This window comes from Phragmites australis, chromosome 1 (genome assembly GCF_958298935.1).
Source record: "Phragmites australis chromosome 1, lpPhrAust1.1, whole genome shotgun sequence".
NCBI lineage: Eukaryota > Viridiplantae > Streptophyta > Magnoliopsida > Poales > Poaceae > Phragmites > Phragmites australis.
The window spans coordinates 15,215,781-15,238,293 of NC_084921.1; the positions used below are offsets into that span (position 1 = coordinate 15,215,781).

Here is a 22,513-nt window from a genome sequence, read left to right on the forward strand (position 1 = left end):
TGCTTCGGTGTTAGCATCGAGTGCACATCACTTCATTATCGGACTATCCGGTGAGTTGGTTTCAGCCAACCAAGACAATGGAACCCTCTCTAGAAATAATGCTCTAGTGTGCATAGTTTTCATCACCGGACCATCCGATGCGTTGAACTTCGTTCTGCCTCTTTGCATTGTGCATTGTCCGGTGTATACAACACATTGATCATCGGATCATCCGGTGCTTTGATCTTCAACTTCAATAGCTGCAACCTTCTCTGGAAAAAATGCTCCAGTGTGTATCTTCTCTGATCACTGGACGTTCCGGTGAGGTCTTCAGGCCTCTCTCTCCTTTGTCAAATATGCTCCAGTGAGTTCAACACCCAGAGCACCAGATCATTTAGTGAGGCAAATCTTCCTAGGACTTCTCCAATTCAGTCCAACTTTGTCCTGGCTACGGTGGCTTCTTCATGTATTATATCTATAAGACCTACTAACATATATTCTTGACAAACATATTAGTTTTATTGACTATGTTGTCATTAATCACTAAAATCACAATCATAGTATAATAAGATCATGTTCGCTACACTTAGCCTATGTAATAGGTGAGGGTTTTAAGAGAAAAATCTTTGTAATACGCCTAAAATAAAGTTAACATATTTGAGTGATGAAGTTTATTTTGTTTCATATGCTTGAATTCCTCTCCTTCTATTTTCTCTTTCTTGGCTCACTTTCTTTGTGTGGAAGTTTTTTCTCTTTGGTGTTGATTTTTGTTTTTCTTTTTAGCTGAAATTTTAACACCTTGAGAGGTTGTTCTTCTTGATACTAAATGCATAAAATTCCTATACACATCCATATGTGATAGTGTCTTGAATTTTCTTACCTTTAAACTATCATATTGGAAATCTTCTTCACCATGTGTTCATCTCTTGATCCTTGAGTAATCTCTTCTCAAGATTCAATCTTTATGTGGGAATGAGTTATGAATTGATTTGCTGTGGAATCTAGTGTTCGATTCCAACCATGAGACATACTTTTTATTGAATCTTCTAGTTTGGTTTTTAATCTTTCTTCGTAGTTTCTGAAATTTTTGAGTAGATGTAGTTTTTCCAATGTATATTTGTATTGTGTTCTGTTGTGATTTTCTTATAGAGTTACATTAGGTGTTCGAATAGGAAAAGGTTATCAATTTCATAAGAAATTTGTTGAGACGTTTATTCACCTCCTCTCTAGTTACCCCTCTCGATTCTACATCTTGACACATTAAATTATTTGGTACTTTTGTTGGACTATGGTGTCATAGATTACCGATTGGTCCTCAAACAAAATCCAGACATGTAATTTGTTTTGAACCTCGCCAAACCAATCTATAATATCCATATAGGTTATCCCCGCTACCTGAGTTTAATTTCCCTAAAACTTTCACCTCTCAGCGAGCCACATCACTTCAAAATAGAGGTTGTCCGATCATCAAATCTCAGTCTCATCTAGCAGTACGTTCTCCTCTGTCACCGCAAGTGTTAGCAATGTGCTGATTAAAGGGGCTGATTCAGCAGGTTCACCGGGTGTACTTGGCACACCCAAAAAAATTGAGATTTTAACTTAGTTCGGTCCTTTTTTTTTTGTAAAAAGTTATAGTGTGCAAAGCAACCATGCAATGTTCTCATAAAAATTACTGCTCACGCTACAACATTATGAAATTTGTTTTGTTTAGACACATACGCGTACTAGCCACATAGATGCTAAAGCTATCATGCACCATGCAATCTCATCATTCGAAGTAAACCTTAAAACTAATCCTTTTTTCCACTTTAGGGAGTTGCTCAGTAATATGCTGTCTCCGTAACACGTCAGATGGCAATCTCTTTTCCATTTCCCTATTGTGATTGCCAATACTAGCACCGAGGGAATAACTGCTGCAAAAAGAATATACAAGTGGGAAATAATTTATATTTTATCTAGCCATGAGAGGATCAACTGTGCGGTTGTGAAGTCTTTGCATGCGGATCCGCACAAAACTAAAGCGTATCAGTTATCATTGGCATAAAGCAACAAATCAAGAAATTATGACGCTCTTCTCACCGAATCTATTCCATGCTAAAAAAAAAAGCCTTCTAAAGACGTTCCCCAGGACACCGTCTGGTATGGATGCAAAACCATGCATGAATGAAATTGAAACCATCATCAAACGTTGTTCATCACCTAACCAAAAACTTGTTCCTCGTGACACACATAAAGAGGTCCCCCCCCCCCCCACCACACACCACCCCAAAAATAACTTGGGCGACAAGTGACTGCAGTTAACAATGCGTACGGAATCTCATGGTAAACTATGTCCTCTTTATATATTACATGACAGGTTCAACCAGGTAGACCCACATTTTTTAAAAAAAAATAGCCTTTTAATTAAATATTTTAGAAATAAACCCTAGAACACTAGGTTTGCGAGTTTGAACCTTTTTAGCCTTGCTAAAGCCCGTGACGTGATAACAAAAAATTACATAGGCCTCGAGCAAATTGGAGCATGCATGTTCTAGGCATAGTATTCGAAATCCCCATCAGGATGTTGGCGTAGAAACTTTTGTTAGGCCGTGCCAAGCATATAAATATTGTGGTAGTTCATCACTACCGAGAATACACCCAATGATGACCTCTTCATCCTAGGAACCAAAGACAGTCTTTTCACGCACTTCGCCACCGAAGATGGGCCGAAGCCTAAGAGCTCCCTATAGGGAAGATTCTGGGAGTGCCTTTGTTAACTTTGGCTTCGAGCGCGCCTTTGTCGACTTCATAGCATAGGGGGGAGTGCTTCACCGACTTAAGCTCTGAGCGCGCCTTCGTCAACGTCAGCGCACCTGTGATAGTGTTTCGACGAGCATCACTGAAGCTGCTAAGCAATGGACGACTCTACGACTTTTTCTTCGAAAGCTTCGACTCCACCAGGAGTCGCCTCGACACTAGGGAAGTTTCAACGCCACCAGAGTGTGCCAGAGGGAGTACGAGTCCCTCAGCTTTGTCATTGGCTCTGACCATGTCAGGCTTCGCTGCTACCAGAGTAAGCTGAAGGGTTTCGTCGCATAAATTGACTACGCTAGGCTTTGTGAATCCCAAGACACAACTCCCTTGTTTCTGAGGACCCCTATTGGCTACAACCTTTTGGCCCACCACACCGTCAAAACCTCGGCCTTCAAGCAGCTTTGTGGCCACAACCCGGTTAGTCCCCGGTTAGTCCGTGAGACTTCGTTCGCACTTTCGTGGGTGTGCGTGGCAAGCCTTAGGGAATGTGACGCCATCGACTTAAACTTCATCCATTACTTCGACTCCGCCAAGTGTCGTTACCATGACTTGAACTTGGTCTCAACAAAGGCTTTGGCCCTACTTTGGCAAAGGTTTTGGCTCAATTTCGACATTCGATGAAAGCGTCAGCTCGACTTAGTCTTCAACTTTGGATTCATCGGTGGTCTTGACTTCACCAGACTTCGTCGGCACCACAATATGCTGGAGGGAGTGCGGCTCCACCGGGCTTACAAACTCAATATGCAACTCCCTCAGCTACGCTAGTTAACGATGCCTTTGGCTACGCATGCAACTTTGGACTTTGGCTTCAATCTCTTGGCTCATCGCGATTTCAACACTTCAGACTTTGGATGGCTTGGTGATTACAACCCTGTAGAAACATTTATCTCAATTGACTCCAGCATGCCTGAGAGCGTGATTTGTCGACCTTGGCTCTGGGCACCTTCGTCAACTTTATCGTGCCTGAGGGAACACTTTGTCCATCTCGGCCCTGCCACACTTATGTTGGCTTTCACCACATTGCGCCCCCTTCGACACTTCAACATACCCAAGGGGGTGCTTCATCAACCTGGGCTCCTATCATGCCTCCATCGATTCCAGCACGGTTGAGGCATGAGAAGTGTGTGGCTTGTTCTCCAACAACTTTGGCTTCACATTGTCACATAAAAAAGCGCCTAAGGGAGTACTTCTCCCTCGCTTCATCGACTTCAGCTTCACCGGGCTCCATCGCAGCTAGAGCGTGCCATAGGGAGTATAAGTTCCTCAGCTTCATCATCGCAACTAGAGCACGCCTAAGGAAGTACGGCTTCCTCATTTTCATCGACATCGACCTCGACCACGCCATTCAGCTCAGCATCGACCATGCCAAAATTCACCAATATCGGAGTAGGCCTGAGGGATTATGGCTCTAGAGCTCATCGTTGCGGCTCTCCTTCAACTACGCTAAGCCTCATCAACAAGGGAGCATGCACTCGGCTTCGTTGAGCGCCACTGCCACTCTTAGTCTTTGACTTCGTCTAGTCTTGTTGCTACTACTCTCCTTAGATTTTGTCAAGCGAAGGGACTTCGTCAAGGGCTTTGGCTCATCTTCGACACCGGCACGCTTTGTCAGGTACTCTCGAAGGCGCCAGGTACACCTGGGGGTGCGACGCCTTCAACCCCTGCGAGCTTCACCAAATACTCTACAAGTCTTCACCAACTTTGACTCCCTTGGATTGGTCAACTTTGCTCAGCTTCGTCATCAATAGAGCATATCGGAGGAAGTGCAACTCCTTTGGCTTCATCGACTTTGACTCTGCCTGGCTCCTTCGACTACTTCAGTGACTTCATTTTGGCTACGTCAGCGGGGCTGACTTTACTAAGCTTCGTTGATTCAGGAGTATGCTGGAGGGAGTGCAATTCCCTCGGCTTTGGCAGGCTCCATCGTAAAGACTATGCCAGGCCGTGGGACTCAGTTGATGACTCCTTCGGCTATGTCGGCGACTTCGACCTCGACTATGCTATACCTCATCAACACCAATGTAGGCCTGAGGGAGTGTGACCCCATCAGATCCTTTGGCTTTGGCTCTATGCCATCAGCCTCGTAACAATCACAAGACTTTGAGTGACGCGGCTCCTTCGACTTTATTAGGCTTCGGCCTCCTACGCGCTCTCTTTTCTTCATGCCCCTTTTTTCCACTGGGTTTTTGGGCTAGAGTTTTTAATGAGATGTACCAATGCCATATGTTGTTAGAATAGATGCTCTTATTTCTAAGAGACTAAGGATCATCCTTAGTTGTAGCCACATGCCCCTCATGCTTAGGAGCCTACACCTGAGGGAGCACTGTTAGGGGATAGCCCAAATAGTTCAGGAATATGCCCATATAAAGATTTGACCCAACCGTGTGTAATGACATAAGTTGTAACTCATGTATCCCACCATGGGCTGGAGAGGGATTTACCCTTCTCCTTGCTCATATATATATATAAAAGACCCCAAAGGGTCATGATCTTCCAAGCTCATTTGGGGCACCACCACTTCATTTCTCTCATGTTGGGAAGTTTTCCCCAACTATATCCCCCTCTAATGGGTAATCAGAAATGAGTATGTACATCTTAAAAAGTAGTATATACATATCAGACAATAATATATACATCTCAGCTCAGAAAGTAGTATACATATTAGAAAGTAGTATATACTTCAGTTATAATGGGATCAACTATGTAACAAGCCGAGAGTTGCTCCTAGGAGTACATACTATTTTTTCTATATATATATATATATATATATAATGCATGTTTTCTTTCAAGCCTTTCAACCAATCAATACGACCTCGTAGGGTAGCTTTTGCTATAACTCGAGCAGTTTCTTAAAAACTTGGTATTCAGGGAAGCCTTTGTTATTCCCACTAAGATTGCTTGATAAAATAGATCGATTCATCCAAATCCTACCCTGCTCGTTCCGCTCGCAATAGCCCTATTAATTCCCTAGGTAAAAACATTATACACACACACAATAGTGCTATTTAACATATAGGGTTATTCTACACCCTACCGAGCCCAGCCCACCCGTGCCACAGTAGCCCATTGGCCCAGCCTACCCACACGTAACCAGAGCACATCACGTGTCCCCGCTGGCGCACCCGCGCGCTAGCGGAAGCGTGCACCATGTTTCGTGCCTACCCACCAAGCACGCCTGCTCCCGTGCTACATGCCCATCCAGTAGGTGTCGGTAGTTTTCCAGTACCACTGACATAACTGAACAAACTATTGAGCACTATCGACACTACCAGAGTACTAAACTACCGAATACTATTGAGCACTAGAAGGCTATTCTACACCCTGGACGTAGAATAGTTATTCCAATATGTCTAGTAGTTTAGTATTCAATAGTTTCAAGTCATAGTACTGACACTACTGAACGAACTACTGATACTACTGACAACTACTGATAACTACTAACACTACTGACATAAACTACTAAATAATTTTATTATAACTTGGAACTACTGAATATTGAACTACTAACACTACTAAATAATTTTTTTAGTAGTTGTCCAACTACTGACATAACTACTGAACAACAGAACTACTAACAAATACTGAAGAATTACTAGATAATAACTACTAACTATGTGAAAAAGGACATAAATGATATGTGATAATCGTTATGGGTAGGGCTGGACGAAAAGCTCGAAGCTCGTGAGCTAGCTCAGCTCGTGTCTGGCTCGACTCGGTTTGGCACGGCTCATTCCAAAATCTAACGAACTGAGCTAGAGTTTTAGCTTATTTAGATAACGAGCCAACTCACGAGCCAAATGAGCCTAGGCCATCATCTGTATCATATCGCTCCCTTTCACTGTGGTCATTAGTTTGCTCATTGATCATCTTTATCTTCGATGAAGAGGCTCCTCATCAACCTACTTGTCTTTCTATTGGTCAACTCCTCATTATGATGCAGCTCTTATCTTTTTTCTTTTCCCATCGATCATTTCTTTAGGCTTTTCATATATAGACGGATGTGTGGGGAACATTGTTTCATATATTTTTGGAGGAATATTTTTGTTCTAGTAGCAGAATATATATAAGTGGATATGTCTGTTGCTGTGCTGTATGTGGATTTGAAAAACATCCAAAAGAGATTTAGCTTACAACAATTATACCTTTGATTAAATCATGCAAAGAAGTACTATACTTGTAGATGTCATTACTATTGTTGTATAATTTTATCGATGCATTTTTTAGTAGATATTTATATTCTTTTAATCCTAGTAACGAACTGCTCCCTTCAAATAAAAGTAACGAGCTGCTCGCAAGCCAAACAAGCCGAGCCGAGCTGACTTTTCTGCTCATTATATTAAACGAACCAAACGAGCTGAGCCCAAACAAAACGAGCTCAAACGACCCGACCAAACGAATCGAGCTAGCTCCTTATCCAGCCCTAGTTATGGGTGATACATCCACCTGTCACCCTAAACGTGTCACTGATGACTAGTCATAAGTGATGGTCATAATCTTGACATGTCACTTATGACTTATGCTGATGAACGATTTTCATGTTTTTTGGATAAAAAAGTCAAAAAATACTGTTTCACCCGAGCCATCCCACGCAGGGGTCATCACCATTCCCCATATGTCATATGCTATTTTTCACACTGTTTTTATACTCTGCGTTACATGGGGATCGAACCAGCGACATACCCTCGCACGCATAGCCGCTTTACCACCTCTCCCTCGCGTGCGTTCTGAAGGAAGTTGGAGATTTTATCTTTTTAACCTTTTGTGCCGAGGGTCATTAGTGACGGGTTATAACTGTGACCCGTAACCGTCATTGATGACTATTTTTACTGAATTATTGATTACTGAATTGTTTGATACTGAATTCAGTGAATTGTTGATTTGCATATAAAATTTTATGAATTTCATAATATCTCAAGCCAAATTTGTACAAATATTTTATGAATTTCATAATATCTCATGTCAACGATCGTAATTTGATAGGTGACCCGGAATGCCTTCGGTAAAATAGGCATAACTTAGCATATGAACTCTGATTTAGATGTTTTTTTTACTCTACGAACATCTAAAAAAAAGTTACATCTGTTTTTCCCCGACTATATCGGGTTCGACGAATTTTTTGAGGCTAAAAACGGCTTAAAAGATTGAGTACTCGCCCCTTGAAGTTTTTACACCATTTTTGAAACACGCATTTCTATCCATAGCCGCCACCCCTTACATCAAAATTGAGCAGAAATGTACCATGTTCCTATTCTAGTGTTGCTAAGGTGAGAAAAAATAAGAGAAAAATAAAAGAAAAATAAAAAAATATATTTGTGTCTACTACGCCATCATATCTGACACCAGATATAAGTTTAGTGTTTACATTTGTGCTTTTATACGTAAAATTTAACTATAGCATGGTTATAACCTTTCTGCATAATATCTTTTTAGATCTACATAATACTTTTAGTTTTTAGTTGGGTAAATTAAGTAAGAAAAGACAGTACCTTGTCAGCTCTAATAACAGAGTTGAATCATCAGTGATGTGTCATAATATGATATGTCACTTATGACTTGTCATTAGTGATGAGTTGTAACATCACCTGTCATGCAGTTTTCATTTGGATTTTGTGTGTAAAATGAAAAAAAAGGAGTGCGAAGAGAACTCAATGGATCTTATGCTTTTGACTGGCCCAGGGGATCCGTCACTGATGACAAGTCAAATTGACGGGTCGTAATATGACCCGTCACTGATGACTAGTCTAGGACAATCCGTCACTGATGAGTTGATCATTAGTGACTGGTCACAGCTTCACCCATCACTAATATCATAAGTGATAGGTAACTTTATAACCCATCACTGATAACATATCATAAAGTACAGGTCATGGTCTGACCCTGACCTGAGACTAGATAAGTGACGGGTTGTAACATAAACCATCACTTATGACTCTTAAGTGATGGGTCCTAGCGACATGTCACTTATGTAGTGTCTTATTTGTCTTTTTTTTTGTAGTGACTGGATACTACTGTAGAATTATTGGATAACAGCTACTGGATAACTACTGATAGTGTGACACAGGACGAGCGGCACGTGACGAGCGTGGCACGAGCGCGTGAGGTGAGCGGTGTGGGGGCATGTGGCACGCGGGGTGTGGCATGGGCGCGAGATGTGGCTGGCGCGCGGGGCACATGGCTAAGCCCAATTATGTTCAAGGAAACCTAATGTTGTTTACCAGCAATTTAATTTTCTGCGTTTTTGTTACTCAAGAAATGACGACAGTGGCTACTTAATTTTTTGAATGTGATAATGTAAACAGCGAGAACTTAATCAATTTGCCTCCAATTAAAAGAAGTCCGCCATTGTCAAAAGATTAGAGAAATACTAAAGTGTTAGATAATGGAGATATGTAAATTGACAAAAAGAATAGATCACGGAGAATTCAGAGCAGATGGGACGTGGGGAAGAAGATACTTGCACTCTGTCGGTATCAGCGCAGCGGTTAAGGAAAGAAAATTGCTATTATTGGACAGTTGGCCCTCTGCAATTGGCCCTGCACATAAGTTGGTCGCCGGAGCCGAACTCATCCAACACGGCTGGCTAGAAGAGATCCAGGGCCGGCTACCTACCAATTAGGGCAAAGGCCACTCCGACCGACTACGGAAATATCTCCATCTCCACGTGGATGATCGATGGACCCAATTCGTCTTGGTCAACTCGTCACGTGCTGACCACACTGTCTCACGCGGGGAAGCAAACTCCCGCATGGCTGCAGCTGCTGCGGAGGAGGAACAGAAAAAAGACGCGGAACCGGCCAAAGCAAAGCGTTTTCAGTGTCGTCGTGCCGCCGCAAAACCCTCCTCGCCGGGCAGAGCAGAGCCAGAGCAGAGGACCTTTTGAGAATACGACGGCTGCCGTCTGACAGTTGCCAGCAGGCCCAGCACCCTCTGAAAATGGAAGGCCAGTGCTGAGGCAGTCGAGAAGAAGGAAGAAAACTCTTGTAAGACCGACTCTAACGGCTCCAGTATTTTTGATACAAAACACTGTGTCAGCAGTTGTGTCCTTTTACCGCTCATCTGGGCAGTATTCCAATACTACAGTGATGGAGTCCGAAGAGAAGAGCTCCAAATTTGCAATAGGATACGGAAGACTTTAATATTGTTTATAGCGTATGCACGTGGATCCGAGAGGAGGAGGAGAAGAGTAATAGAAGGTAGGAAATAAGATGGCTGTTGGAGCTGAAAAAAATAGATGATGCTGTAATAGTGTTAGGGGATGTTATAATAGTGTTATAAAGAATAAATTTTTAGAATATCTATTGAAGATGGCCTAAGCAACGCAACGCAAACAATCATAGAGGATTAGAGAGGTCACGAAAAATAGATTGAAAAAAAGAGTAAATTATACAAAATACTACATATATTATCATATTGTACTAGGTTTATATACATGTTGCATCTTGCACCAAGTATTGATCTAATAATTCTTACTTTGTGCCACATTTTAGTGCTAAATAGGATGGAGTGATCTTAGCCCGTATGTCAGCCACACAGAGTTTGGCATTTTGAGATAAAAAAAATTGAGGAATCATAATATCAAATGAGACATTTGAACATCGAAACAATTCGATATAATGATGAGGATTTTAAGTTTCATTACAAAATGTGAAACAAAGTTATGCCATATGATTATCCCAGTTCAATTTTTTTTAATCAAATGTCTCATTTGATGTGTTATGGTCTTTTAACCTTTTTTTTATCTCCTTTCCATATCAACTACACTGGTAGTAACTCCTATGCTACATTCAAACCGTCTGTGTGGCTTACATATGGCCATAAGGCCACTTCATGCTGTCTAGTGCTAAAAGATGGTGTAAAATGAGAATTTGTGAGCTAAAACCTGATGTAAGGTGTAATAAAAGTTTAAATCCAGTGTAATATAACATTATGGTTTCAAAACATGATGTTTTGTGTATTTCACTTAAGAAAGAAAGAAAAACGCAATCCTGCTCCTAGTAATAAATAGTACTCCATTCTTTAGTCAACCGGAGCCGCCACACCCTTGGTCTCCTTCCGAGCCACCAGGCGCCGCCGGCCTGGCCTCCGCCCGCCCGTACGTCTCTTCCTCGGCCTCCCCTTGCCGCACATGTTTGTCTCCACGCTTAAGCAAACCACGCCACCATGCTCCGATCCTTAAAGGCAAAGAAACCGTGGACGATTTATGCCCGCCTCCTCGTGTGCCCCGCAAAGATGCCGTCGTCCCCTTCTCCTCCCGGTTCGCACCCACCGCCATGCCGCTCTCTGACGACATAGCGGCCTTCTACGACGCGAGGAGGAGATCGTGGCGGACCTCACCACCGCGCTGCCATTGCGCCGCCGCAACGTGCTGGAGCCGCTCGTGGAGGCCGCCGTCGGCCACGTCGCCAGCTACTACGAGCACAAGTCCCGCCTCGCCGACGGCGACGTCGTGGCCGCGCTCGACCAGCACTAGCTCAACCCGCTCGAGCGCACCTTACTGTGGGCCTGGGGCTGGAAGCCCGCGCTCGTGTTCCGCTTCGTCGACGGCGCCGCGGAGGAGCGCCAGGCGCTGGAGGACCTCCGCGCCGCCACACCGGCGGCCGCAGAGCGGGAGCTGGACCGGGAGGTGGCGGCCGTGCAGGAGTCCCTGGCGGGCCCGCGCGTGCTGGCCGCGCTGCGCAGCCAGTCCCTGCGGAACGGCGAGGCCGACGAGGCGGTGGCCGCGGTCGGGCGGTCGCTGCGCGTGTTGCTCGGCCCGGCCGACGCGCTGCGGGAGCGCACGGTGCGCGGCGTCCTCGAGTTGCTTGCGCCGGAGCAGGCCGGCGCGTTCGTCGCCGCGATGCTGAGGTTCCACCTCGGCGGCGTCCGCAGCGCAGGGCGCAACTGGAGCTCCGGCCACGGCGGCCGCCGGGACCTCTAGCGGGCAGTCAACCACCCAACGCGCGCATGAGAATTAACAGAACCAGTCTTACGTGCATGGGAATCAAATCAAGCCCCGTCTATGTCACTGTCAGTCTGGCAATAAGAGGAGCCCGATCAGTTTTGTGTTCTCTCATCGTGTCAGCGTCGTCGTGTGTTTTTGTTCGGCATGCCGACTTGTTCATGGTCGTGGTCGTCGTCGTCGAGTCTCGGGTTTGTCTCAATATTGAGTCCTGTGTCATGCGCCGTGTGTTAGCAGTGTCAAGAGTCATTCATTGCCGTCGGAGTCCTTTTGCGGTCGGTTCGATTGGCTTGCCCCAATCCGTCCGGCCGGGTCGCACGTAACGAAACGAAGATATGAACTAGGTAAATAGAAATGGAAAAGCTTCCTATCTTTCGTATCTGCACCACCTGAAGTCCTGAACCACGTCTGTTTGTAGCCAATTTCAAAGAATCTTTCAATTAAATTTGGTGAGTTGGCGTCTAATTGTAGAGTTGATTAGTGGTCTTCTCGGCCCAGGCACTAGATTTTAGCCCGACTGCGCGGTGGCGTTGCCACATCAACTCAGGTAAACTGAGTTAACCCCTCCCCGCTATGAAAGTATGAATGTACAATGTAGTTCACATCTCCAAAATTTCAATGGCAAAATAGAAAAAAGAATGGCAAGTTCCAAGTTAGAAATGCCTCTTCACTGTTCATTAGCCTTTTGTTTTCCTTTTTGTTTGACACTAAGGCCTGTTTGGAACAGAGGAATAAAAAAACATAAGAATTGGGAAAATGCAGAAATAGGATGTGAATGAAATGGCAAAACAAAGGATAGGAAAAATACATGAAAATGTAGGAGATGACACATGGATTAGAACCATAGGGAAACTCGATTAGGTGGGTCCTACAAGGGAAAAAGGCAAGTAGCCATGTAGCCTCTTTCCCTTGTTACCACTTTTTAGTCAATATAATTTTGAAAATTAATATCAACATAGTCAAATGTGACTAACATTATTTGCTAGTATACAAGGTTTGATCTTATAGATGCTATGTGATGAATTTAGGGTTCTAAACATCTCAAAGGGATGAACATAAAGGTCAACCAAGAGTTTTATGAAGATATAAAAACATATTATTTAAGCAAGTGATCATGAAGTTAAGATCGTCACCTCTGCAGATAGATTTAGTTTCTTTGGTTGTACTATAAATAGGAGTTTGGGCTTAATACTAGTGTCTTTATGTTAGTTAGCTAGTAGGTAATGCACATTAGTTTTAGCTAGCTTTAATAGACCAGAATGAAGATCAAGACATCAAATAAGAGAAGCCACAAAGATCGAGACTTGAGAAAGGTTGAACTGGACAAGTCCTCCTGCGCTTCTACTCACTGCATAATGCGGTGGGTTCACCGCATGATACCATGATTGTGGGAAGATGGAGCAGAAGGATTTTCAGGCTTTAGAGATGAAGAGTCACTGCATGATGCAATGGCAGTGTATGATATGGTGGTTTATAGGATGGTGTATTGTTTGTCTATTGCAGAGAGATTGCAGGTCAAGCCGTCAAAGTGATACATGATACAGTGACCATATGATGGTGTAGCGTACTTTATTTCTAGAAGGTCTCAGGTTTTGGAAGAGAAGACCACCGCATGATGTTGTGAGTCATCATATGATGCGGTGATTTCTCACAAGTTCCAACTGTCGAATTTTGGACTGTTGGGAAAGGGGTTCAATGCGGTGAGATCACCGCATGTTACGGTGACTAGAAATTTTGTAGATTCTTTCACAATGACTAGTTTTAAGGGTTAGCTTGATAAATACCCCATCCAATGGCCATTTGAGGTTGCTCACTCACACCACAAGGCATATACACATATTGGAGAGGGTTTGATACAGATTGCCTGGCTGATCCTCATCTGGGTTTGAGTCTCCTTGGAGTTAAAGATCAAGGTAATTAGCACAAGATTAAGGACTTAATTAGTGCCAGTTTAGTCCTAGTGTGCATATAGCTAGGTGATTAGCCTAGAGTTGGATTAAGTGAGTAATCCACACTTGTTACTCTTGGTGTTTCCCTACACGTAGATGGCTTGGACGCGGTGAGTCTTGCAAGACCCTCCAACCGAGTTTATAGAGCAGTCGCAAGCATTGTGAGTAGGAGTGGCTCGCGCCGAAGTGGCAAAGCACTACCTGAGTGAAGATGGCGATAAGCATCCATGTGCGTCTAGTGGAAGACCTAACAACTTGTTGGGAGCTCTAATGGCATGAGTCGTAGAGTTATTTGATTAGAGAGCTTGATCTTTGTGAAGGGATCCAATATGAACTAGTGGTGAGAGGAAACTAATTGATATCATGGGAAAATGTCATTGTGCCAAGTTTGTGCTCTCTATCTCATTTACATTCCACACATGTATATTACATCCTTTTACCTTATGACTTTACATTTCATAGAATTGCATGTGTAGTTGCTAGAATTGAAATCAAAGGTGCAAAACTTTGTTGTGATAGAATAATCATGCTAGATAAATTTAGAGCATATTTAGATAGATATTGATTTAGTTTTATCTTATTAATTTAAGCCAAATAGTTTTTAGAATCCGCAATTCACCTCTCCCTTGTGGTGCGTCACCAGTCATTACACCATCATGGATGAGATAAACAAAGAGCTATGTGTACTCTTATGTTCTAACCCATCAATTTCTTATCCCCTTCCTCTATCGTTCTCATCCATCCTCTATCTCTCTCGTTCTCATCCGTCAATTCAATGAGAGAAGAAGCAGAAGGGTCGGCCATGGGCAGGAAAGAGCACGAGGCAGACCTAGTAGCCTGGGAGTAGCAGGAGTAGCCGGACACCAGGAGCGCAATGTCTCCTAGGATGGCAACGGCAGTGGTCGAAACGGGAGAGCCATGGGGCAAAGATGGCAATAGCGAACCAAGCTCTTCTAGTGTCGCTCTGCTTTCTTTCCTCTTTTCTTCACACACGCTGCCTCGGGCATACACTAAGGAAAGAAAACCAAGAGATTGGATTGGTTTCCCGTGAAATAAGCATCTAGCTACAGTAAAACATAGGAAAGTAATCAATACTTCCCGTGTTCTAAACACTTAGTTAACTTCCTTTCCTGCGATTTTCCTTTGGGAATCCTTCAATCCAAACAAGGTCTAAGCTCTCTAGCTTTTGTTAATTAAAACTATTAAGCTAGACTGATTTAAAGCTAAAAATTTATGTGGTTGTTCAATTCTCACCCAAAATAATATTAATGAGATCAACTTATATTTGTTTTTTGAACTAACCCTCATAAGATTGTACCAATTTCATTGATTAAAGAAGAATTTTACAACAAATAGCACTGGAAGACTACAAGCCAGAAAAAAGGACACAGAAAAAATATTACTCTCCTAAAATCAGGGGCGTTGAATGCTGCGCGGCGGCTAAAACCTAGGTCCTCGCTTCCTCCTTGATCTTGCTTATGAGTGAGATTGAAGATAGCTCCTTGTGATGAAAAATCTGCATGTTCCTTTCTTTCCAAATTTCATAATTGTATATAATATATGGTAGTGATCAAAGTAGAACCGCATATACGAGGAATAAAACAAACGTTTTATGCTATGGTGAAAAGAAAGAACAAAGGACTGTACAAATCGACGAGAATATTGCGAAAGCAAACCAGAGTAGCCACTCTGTTTTCCATCTTTCAGCACGAATTTTTCATCTACAGCCAGAAAGAAGCACATCTCCGTTGAGCTCCAAAATGAAACTGAGTGTCAAAATAAGCATTTGAATTGTGGTCTGCTGGAGATAGATAGTTTCATATGTTATACATCGAGATGCCTATTAGTTTATTTATGTAATCATAACACTTGTAATATTTAAATTTCTCCTTCTTCTTAAATGAAAGAGCAGTGCTCCAGCTCAGAGTTTAGAAAAAAAAACATTTGAACGGACTCAGATCACCCCTGTTGTAACTTTTGCTTTGCCTCTCATCGATTGGACTAAGTACCTTGCTATCATCGGATCATCAATAAACTAATGCTTCTATCGGTGATCGTTCTTTTATGTGGAATCATGTCGCTTGAACTAATATTTTTTTCTCTTCCTGGTAAGCATCACCCAGTTTAGTGAGGCATTTGAGACAAAAGCAGTTTTTTCCTTTTGTATCTTGGACTATGATTCTTTGTACACATTTAGCGTTCAGATCGAACATATGAGTATGTAAAAGTGCCCTTGAAAAGAATATGTACCAGGCTCACAGCAAGTTAGTGTGGCCATTCGGGCCCTGGCATCTCTTCATGACATGCTCAAATGAACTGTTCCTTTCCTAAAAAAGAATAAAAAGAAAAAGTTGTTAGCCTCAAAAGTCGTTATCTAAGATTCTCTTCAAAAACTTAGACATCCAATGACCGTGGAATTATTTAACTATTTGTCACTCTTATCGTGTGTCAATTCGGTCTCTCGCTGATATGTGAAACCACCTGAGCCACTGATAATAGAATAGGGTGGTAAATACGTTGCCACTTACCTGATAAGAGTGGTAAATAGTTAAATATCCCATGATAGTGTGGTCTTTTTCGTCTAGTAAATAGAGGAGCTATTAGCTTTTTGTTTTCTTCGGGCAGAGTAGCTATTAACTACTCCCTCCGTCCATTTATTTATTTAAGTTATATTTTTATTTGAAAAGGTCCGATTTTATAAGTTTTGATCAATAATTAGTTAAATTATATTTGTTTAGTTTACAAAAATTCTATAAACAAATTCACATTTCAAAAGTAGATTTTGATCTTCAATTTCTCTTTCAATATATTATCAATTGCTAGAAAGTTAACATCCCTTGAGGAAAGGGTAGAACCGTAGAAGGGATCTTGCGTGCATACAAGCGACATCTTAGGATCTTACAGCGGAGAATTAGCTTGGAACAGTGATATGCAGAGCGTAATTTTAGTCTCAACTGTTCATAAACCTACATGAGTAATTGGCTTGTTTCTTTTGAGTAACCAACTCATCTTAGATGGATTAGTCTATCATGAAATTACGCTACTGGTATAATTTTGATTACATGGTACTATTCCTCGTTTTTTTATGACACGCATGTCCTTGGGATGAGTTGGTTATCGGCCAACATGTTCCTTTCGTCAAACCAAACAAATGGATTAATAGCGTTGTTAGGATCTGATGGTCGAATCACTATATATATATTGCTCAAATATGCCTCAAATTTAGGCCCTGTTTGGAACGAGAATCTTTTCTCAACTCCTCGCAAGATTAAGATGTTTTCTCTATGAAAAATCTGTAAAAAATATGTAAAATGTCTAAGTTCCAAAGAAGCCCTTAGTGTAATGTGCAGTGTCCCCCTAAGGCTGATTACGGCCGCTGCCTGTACTGTCGTTCCCATATACACTGTAGAATTTATAGCCTATAAGCTTCAGGCAGATTCAAAATTTCTGATTCCCCACTCCACTCCTGATGCTGGCACAGCCTCAAAACCTCGTGCCTTTGCACGGTGTCACTCGCCGGCTCAAACTTGCATATATAACGGGCTCTCGGCAGTCGGCACACATGTTAGCGTACCGGTTCTGTTGGCAAGTCTCCATCAGCGCAAGACCAAATCCTACTCAACTACCGTCAGCTTATCTCGGCGCGTCCAGCCGCATGACTCAAGAGTCGTCATGCATGCTTGATTATAGGATCTCAAACAACTCTGTCATCGTTGTGTAAAGCGCTGGAGCGCTCATGTAACTTCTGTATATAGCTGACAATTAATAATACAAACCATTCATTCGAGCATTTGAGCATTCAATTTACACTAAGAATTTCCCTTGCCGTACCAGTTCTGAGTCAACTATTCAACGCCTGGGAAAGGCACCGGAGAGGGCCGTTCCCGATCCGTCCCTCGGCCGGCACGCGGCGGCCCGCTCTCATCACGCGAGAAGCTCGAGCAGTCCGTCAGTAACCGACGGGTTCGGGGCCAGGACCCCGAGCTTAGTCCTCAGAGCCAATCTTTTTTCTGAAGTTATAGATCCATTTTGCTGACTTCCCTTACCTATATTATTCCATTAGACAGAGGCTATTCACCTTGGAGACTTAACAGCTCTATCTCTTAGCCAGAAGCTGTTCACCTTGGAGATTAAACATACCGACTTCCCTTACAAACATTGTTCCACTAAACCATCACTTTATCTCAGGGCTCAGCACTAAACAGCTCCTAAACCCTCTAAACGCCAGCACAAGTTGTCTTTGTAATATCTCTATCTATGTGTGTGGCGGAGCAAGGCGGCCATGGAGTCGGACTAAGAGCGCCGGCTGGCGGTGGCAGCCGGTACCGGCAACAACGGCACGGCGGAGCACGGTCGCGGTTGGGCGAGGGTGAAGGGTACTCGCGGCCTTATGCGCAAGGCGAGGAGAGCAGCCGACGAGCACGGTTTTTAGCTTTGCTCGCACAGAAGGCCCATGAATGAGTTCCTAGCCCAACTCATCTCAACCCACGTCGCAGCCCAGTTAGCAAACGCGCGCGTGCAGGCGGGCCTTAAACATCCTACTACTGTACGAGAGGGAGGAGGAGACCGCGCCGGGGAGATTAGTACCACCTCGCTCCCGGGAGGGTGAGTCGGATCCCGCGGGGTGTATAAGATGGGAGGCAGTGCGGTCACTGAAGCTCACGCAGCTGCAGGGTAAGCGCAACGCTAACTATATTTTTACCTTTTACTAAAGACAAAGAATACCATGTGCACGCCCCAATTAGGAAGTACCATACACTTACTTTTAGAGGTGCCTTCATTATTCAGGTTGGCCCCAACACTCTTAGACCAAAATTTGGCATGGATTCATAACTTCTTTCGCTGTATTGTCTGTTACTCATTATTTCCTTATTATTTTGGATTCACGAGTCACCCGTATCCATGATCCATCTATCTACACAAGCAAAACGATCTTCGTTCGTATGATTTAGGCGAAATATCACACGCAGGTGCCAGGATTCACAACAAGAATCCACACAGTATGTCACAATTGGTTTCACGAGATGCAGCTATCCATCAAGTTACGCACCAAATAGGATACAAGTTGTCTTGTAATATATCTATCTATGTGTATGGCGGAGCAAGTTATCTAAACCCTAACCCCTCATATGCTCCCCCCACTCATTACACAGCAGGCACTAGCCAAGCAATGGTAGGATCTTCACCGGAGCACTCCTTCCGGCCCTCCTGGTCGTGCATCTTCTGGCCACGCAAGCTTTCGCGCGCTAGCGGGCTCGTGCAATGCTCAGGGCATCCGCGTCATGTTCTCACCTACAAATGCCAGTCCTACTACGTAAGAAACTATCAAAAGGAGGCATATTATTAGTGACAACTCTTCAGTATGCGTCACTAATATACTATTAGTGACAGATCCAGTAAAAACCTGTCACTAATTTGTGGCCCGACCTAGACCCGACCAAGACTTGTCACTAATGACCCTTCATCAGTGACGGTGAGAGAATAACCTGTCACTGAAGATAGTAGTGATGGGTTACCTCAAAGCCCGTCACTAAATGTAGCATTCTAATTAGTGATGGGTATAGAGACCACACGTCACTAAATGTAGCCTCCTAATTAGTGACGCGTTGTGAAGAGATCTGTCATTAATATGAAAGTCATTAGTAACTGGTTGTAGTTGTCACCCCTCACTATATATGATGGATGTCCTTATAACTCTCATGCACCCTCAACCACTTCACTCTCACTCTACTCACTCCCGCCCTAGCCATGGAGACGAATAAGGAGGAAGAGATGGAGGAAGCGATTGCCAACGATGAGGCGACCGCTCACGCTGTCCATGAGGAGGAACTCATCTAGTAGATGAAACGGCAGAGGTCATCGTCAATGACGAGGCCATCACACATCTCTTGGCGGAGGAGGAGATGGGTGGCGACTCCGACACTGACAAGGAGGAGGAGGAGGAGATGGCCGACGCTGGTGGCAACTCCGACGATGACACTAATGAAGTGATGATCTTACTTACCTAGGTTTATGGATGGTAATCCGAATTTAGCAATTTGGATTCAGAAGCCTTTTGCAGTTCGGATGGTTTTTTTTTAATCTGGACCTTCTTTTGTATACTATAACTGATGAAGTGATGATCTTACTTAGCCTAAATTAATGAAAAGGTCAGTTAAGTTTTTAGTCTAAATTTTATCATGTGTTTAAGTTCTGTTGTGGATGTATAAATTAATTGAATTCTCATTACTCTTACAAGTTTAAGCGCGGAATATAGGTGGTTTTTTAGTGAGAAATTGATCATAGCTACCAATATCAGACTATGAGTATGGGTCATATTTAGATGATTTTGTGTTTGAAATTATGCAATTGTAAATTTATTTATAAAGAAAATAATTAAATTAGAAGGAAAAAAATTCCATTCTTAAAAAAATATATACTAAAATCCCTCTAAAAATCATTAGTGATAGGTCATAAACATAACCCATCATTACTGACTTTCAGACCACACCTCCTGACCACATGCCCCGACCACATGTCACGACCACACCTCCTGATCACGCATCTAGACCAATCCTTAGTGATGGGTCAGCTCTATAACCCGTCATTAATGATTTCATTGTCCAACTAGTTCTTTTTCTCATCATCGGTTTATCCGGCATGCATATCTCAGTGTTTTTCCCAAAATAGTCTGTCGTTCATCTCTGGCAATCAATGAATCATCTGACGTTCATCTCTAGTAATATCTCCAACTTTCACATTAGTGACGGGTCAGAGCTATTACCTGTCACTAATGACTTTCCACGATGCATTGCCGCTCGAAATCAAGATATTGGATTAGTGATAGGTCAAAGCTATCACCCGTCACTAATAACTTGTGTATATATAACAGGGCTAAGAACTCTAGCCCCCTGATTTTGCCTAAGCCCCGATACCTTTCTTCTCGACGCTCGCAGCTCTCCTCGTTGCTGCCCTCTCCTCCTCATCGCCCCGCCCCTCCTCCTCGACACCTCGACACCAAGGCCCCTACACTCTGTCACTGAGGAGCCCCCTCATTCTCCCAGCCATCCTCGATGCCACTGTCATCTCCCTGTCATCCCCGTCCCCCTCCTTGATGCCGTCTTCCCTAACGCCCTTATCCCCGACTACCCCGACGACGAGGAGCCCATATCGTTGTCGCCGAGGACCACCATCCCAATGCTGAGGAGCCCGCGCCACTGTGCTCTGCACCGCCATCGTCCTCATTCGTCGAGGTAGGCCTCCCGTCATCCCTTCCTCACCGATGCCTAGCACCTCTCCTCGCTGACGCTCGGGTGCTCTACTGTCAAGGTAACCATATCGTGCTGTCATGCTGGACAGTTTTGTTGACTAGGATGTACTTAGCTAGATGATGATTGTTAAATTTTGAGATCAGAAAATTCTTACAGTACTCTTGTTTATATCCTTTGCATGCTGCCATGTTGGTTTGGTTGGATTACTGCTGCTGCTAGCACATACTAATTGATTTGGTGATATTTTTGTTATACTATTAGCCTGAGAAACTCTTGTTTGGTTAATTATTCAGAGAGTCGTTTAAGTGCAGTTCGTCATGAGCTTTACATTGTCCTGAATGCTAGTTGGTTTTGTGTTGTACTGATAGTTTGTTCTCTGAAAAATGGTGGCTATATTGTGTAGAGCAGTAGTAATTTTTCAGGATTAGTAACTAGTTGTATTGTTATCTTGCCCAATTGGTGAAGTATTTTTAGACAGTTAGGGAGCAGAGACATTATAAGCCTTGGGGCCAATCGAATTGATAATCAAAGAGCAATAGTTATGCTCAATTATTCATGATATGCTTCTGTTCAATGCTTCTGAGATCATGTTTATAGATTACTTGTGTATTTACCCTTCTACTGTTATTGTTGAAATATTATTTTTGCTCATATTATCGCATATTTTACAACTATCCAGAAATCCTATTCGCATATTTTGCTTGTCTGTTTAACCAACATGCGCAGTATGATGCTTTTGCTTCAATACATATGTTTTTATCTATTTTTGCTTTTTATGATGATATTTAGGAAATTAAAACTAAATTTGTAAGGAAAACCCAAAAATAAATTTAGGTTACGTAACCTATTACGACATCTCCCGTTCGGGAGTATTTGATTATAAATATGACTTGGCAACTCGTCATATTTATAAGAAGATGCTCCCAAATTATCCACATACTTTGGATATTTTGAGGATACGTGACCCAAGTAGTAGGTTTTTGTGCTTTTTTATGGGTCTAAAGAGAATTTTGGTAGTATCTCCCTGTTGTTCTCTGGATACACACCCTCTCGACTTGTTGCCGAGACGTGTATTTGGAGAATAGGGAGATACTATCGAAATTTTCTCTAGAACCGTACAAGAGCATGGATACCTACTCGGACCACATATCCTCGAATGAGATTATGACCTATCTTTGTCTATTAGAAATTAGATAGGAATCTTCGCTTTAGATAAGAAATACACCATATTTTCATAAATTCATATAAAAATGAATATAGTTACTAATACTTATACAATTATATCTGCATATTTATATCTATTAGATGTCTGCCAATTTATCTTCATTGGGATCCTCTGACGAAAGATAAACTCCTAGTTAGACGTCTGCACAACCAGGTCCCAGTAGAGCAATAGTACGAAGGCCAAGGGCACAAGCAAAGTGGTCAAGGGAAGATTACTATTATGGATTTCGATGATGACAGCATCCCTATGGAGAAGAAGGCCCTGTAGAGGTTGCAGAAGCTTGCATGTCTTAATGCTCGGGAGAGGGTGCCATTGACCCTTTTGAATTTTGATGACCTCACTGTGGCTCAAAAGAACGTCTTGTTCAATGATGGCATCA

General features: G+C 42.9%; 1 pseudogene; it reads left to right on the forward strand.

Annotated features, from left to right (window-relative positions):
• The first annotated feature begins 11,062 nt into the window (after positions 1 to 11,062).
• LOC133931343 (protein DOG1-like 4) lies at positions 11,063 to 11,887 on the forward strand (annotated as a pseudogene).
• The last annotated feature ends 10,626 nt before the right edge of the window (positions 11,888 to 22,513 follow it).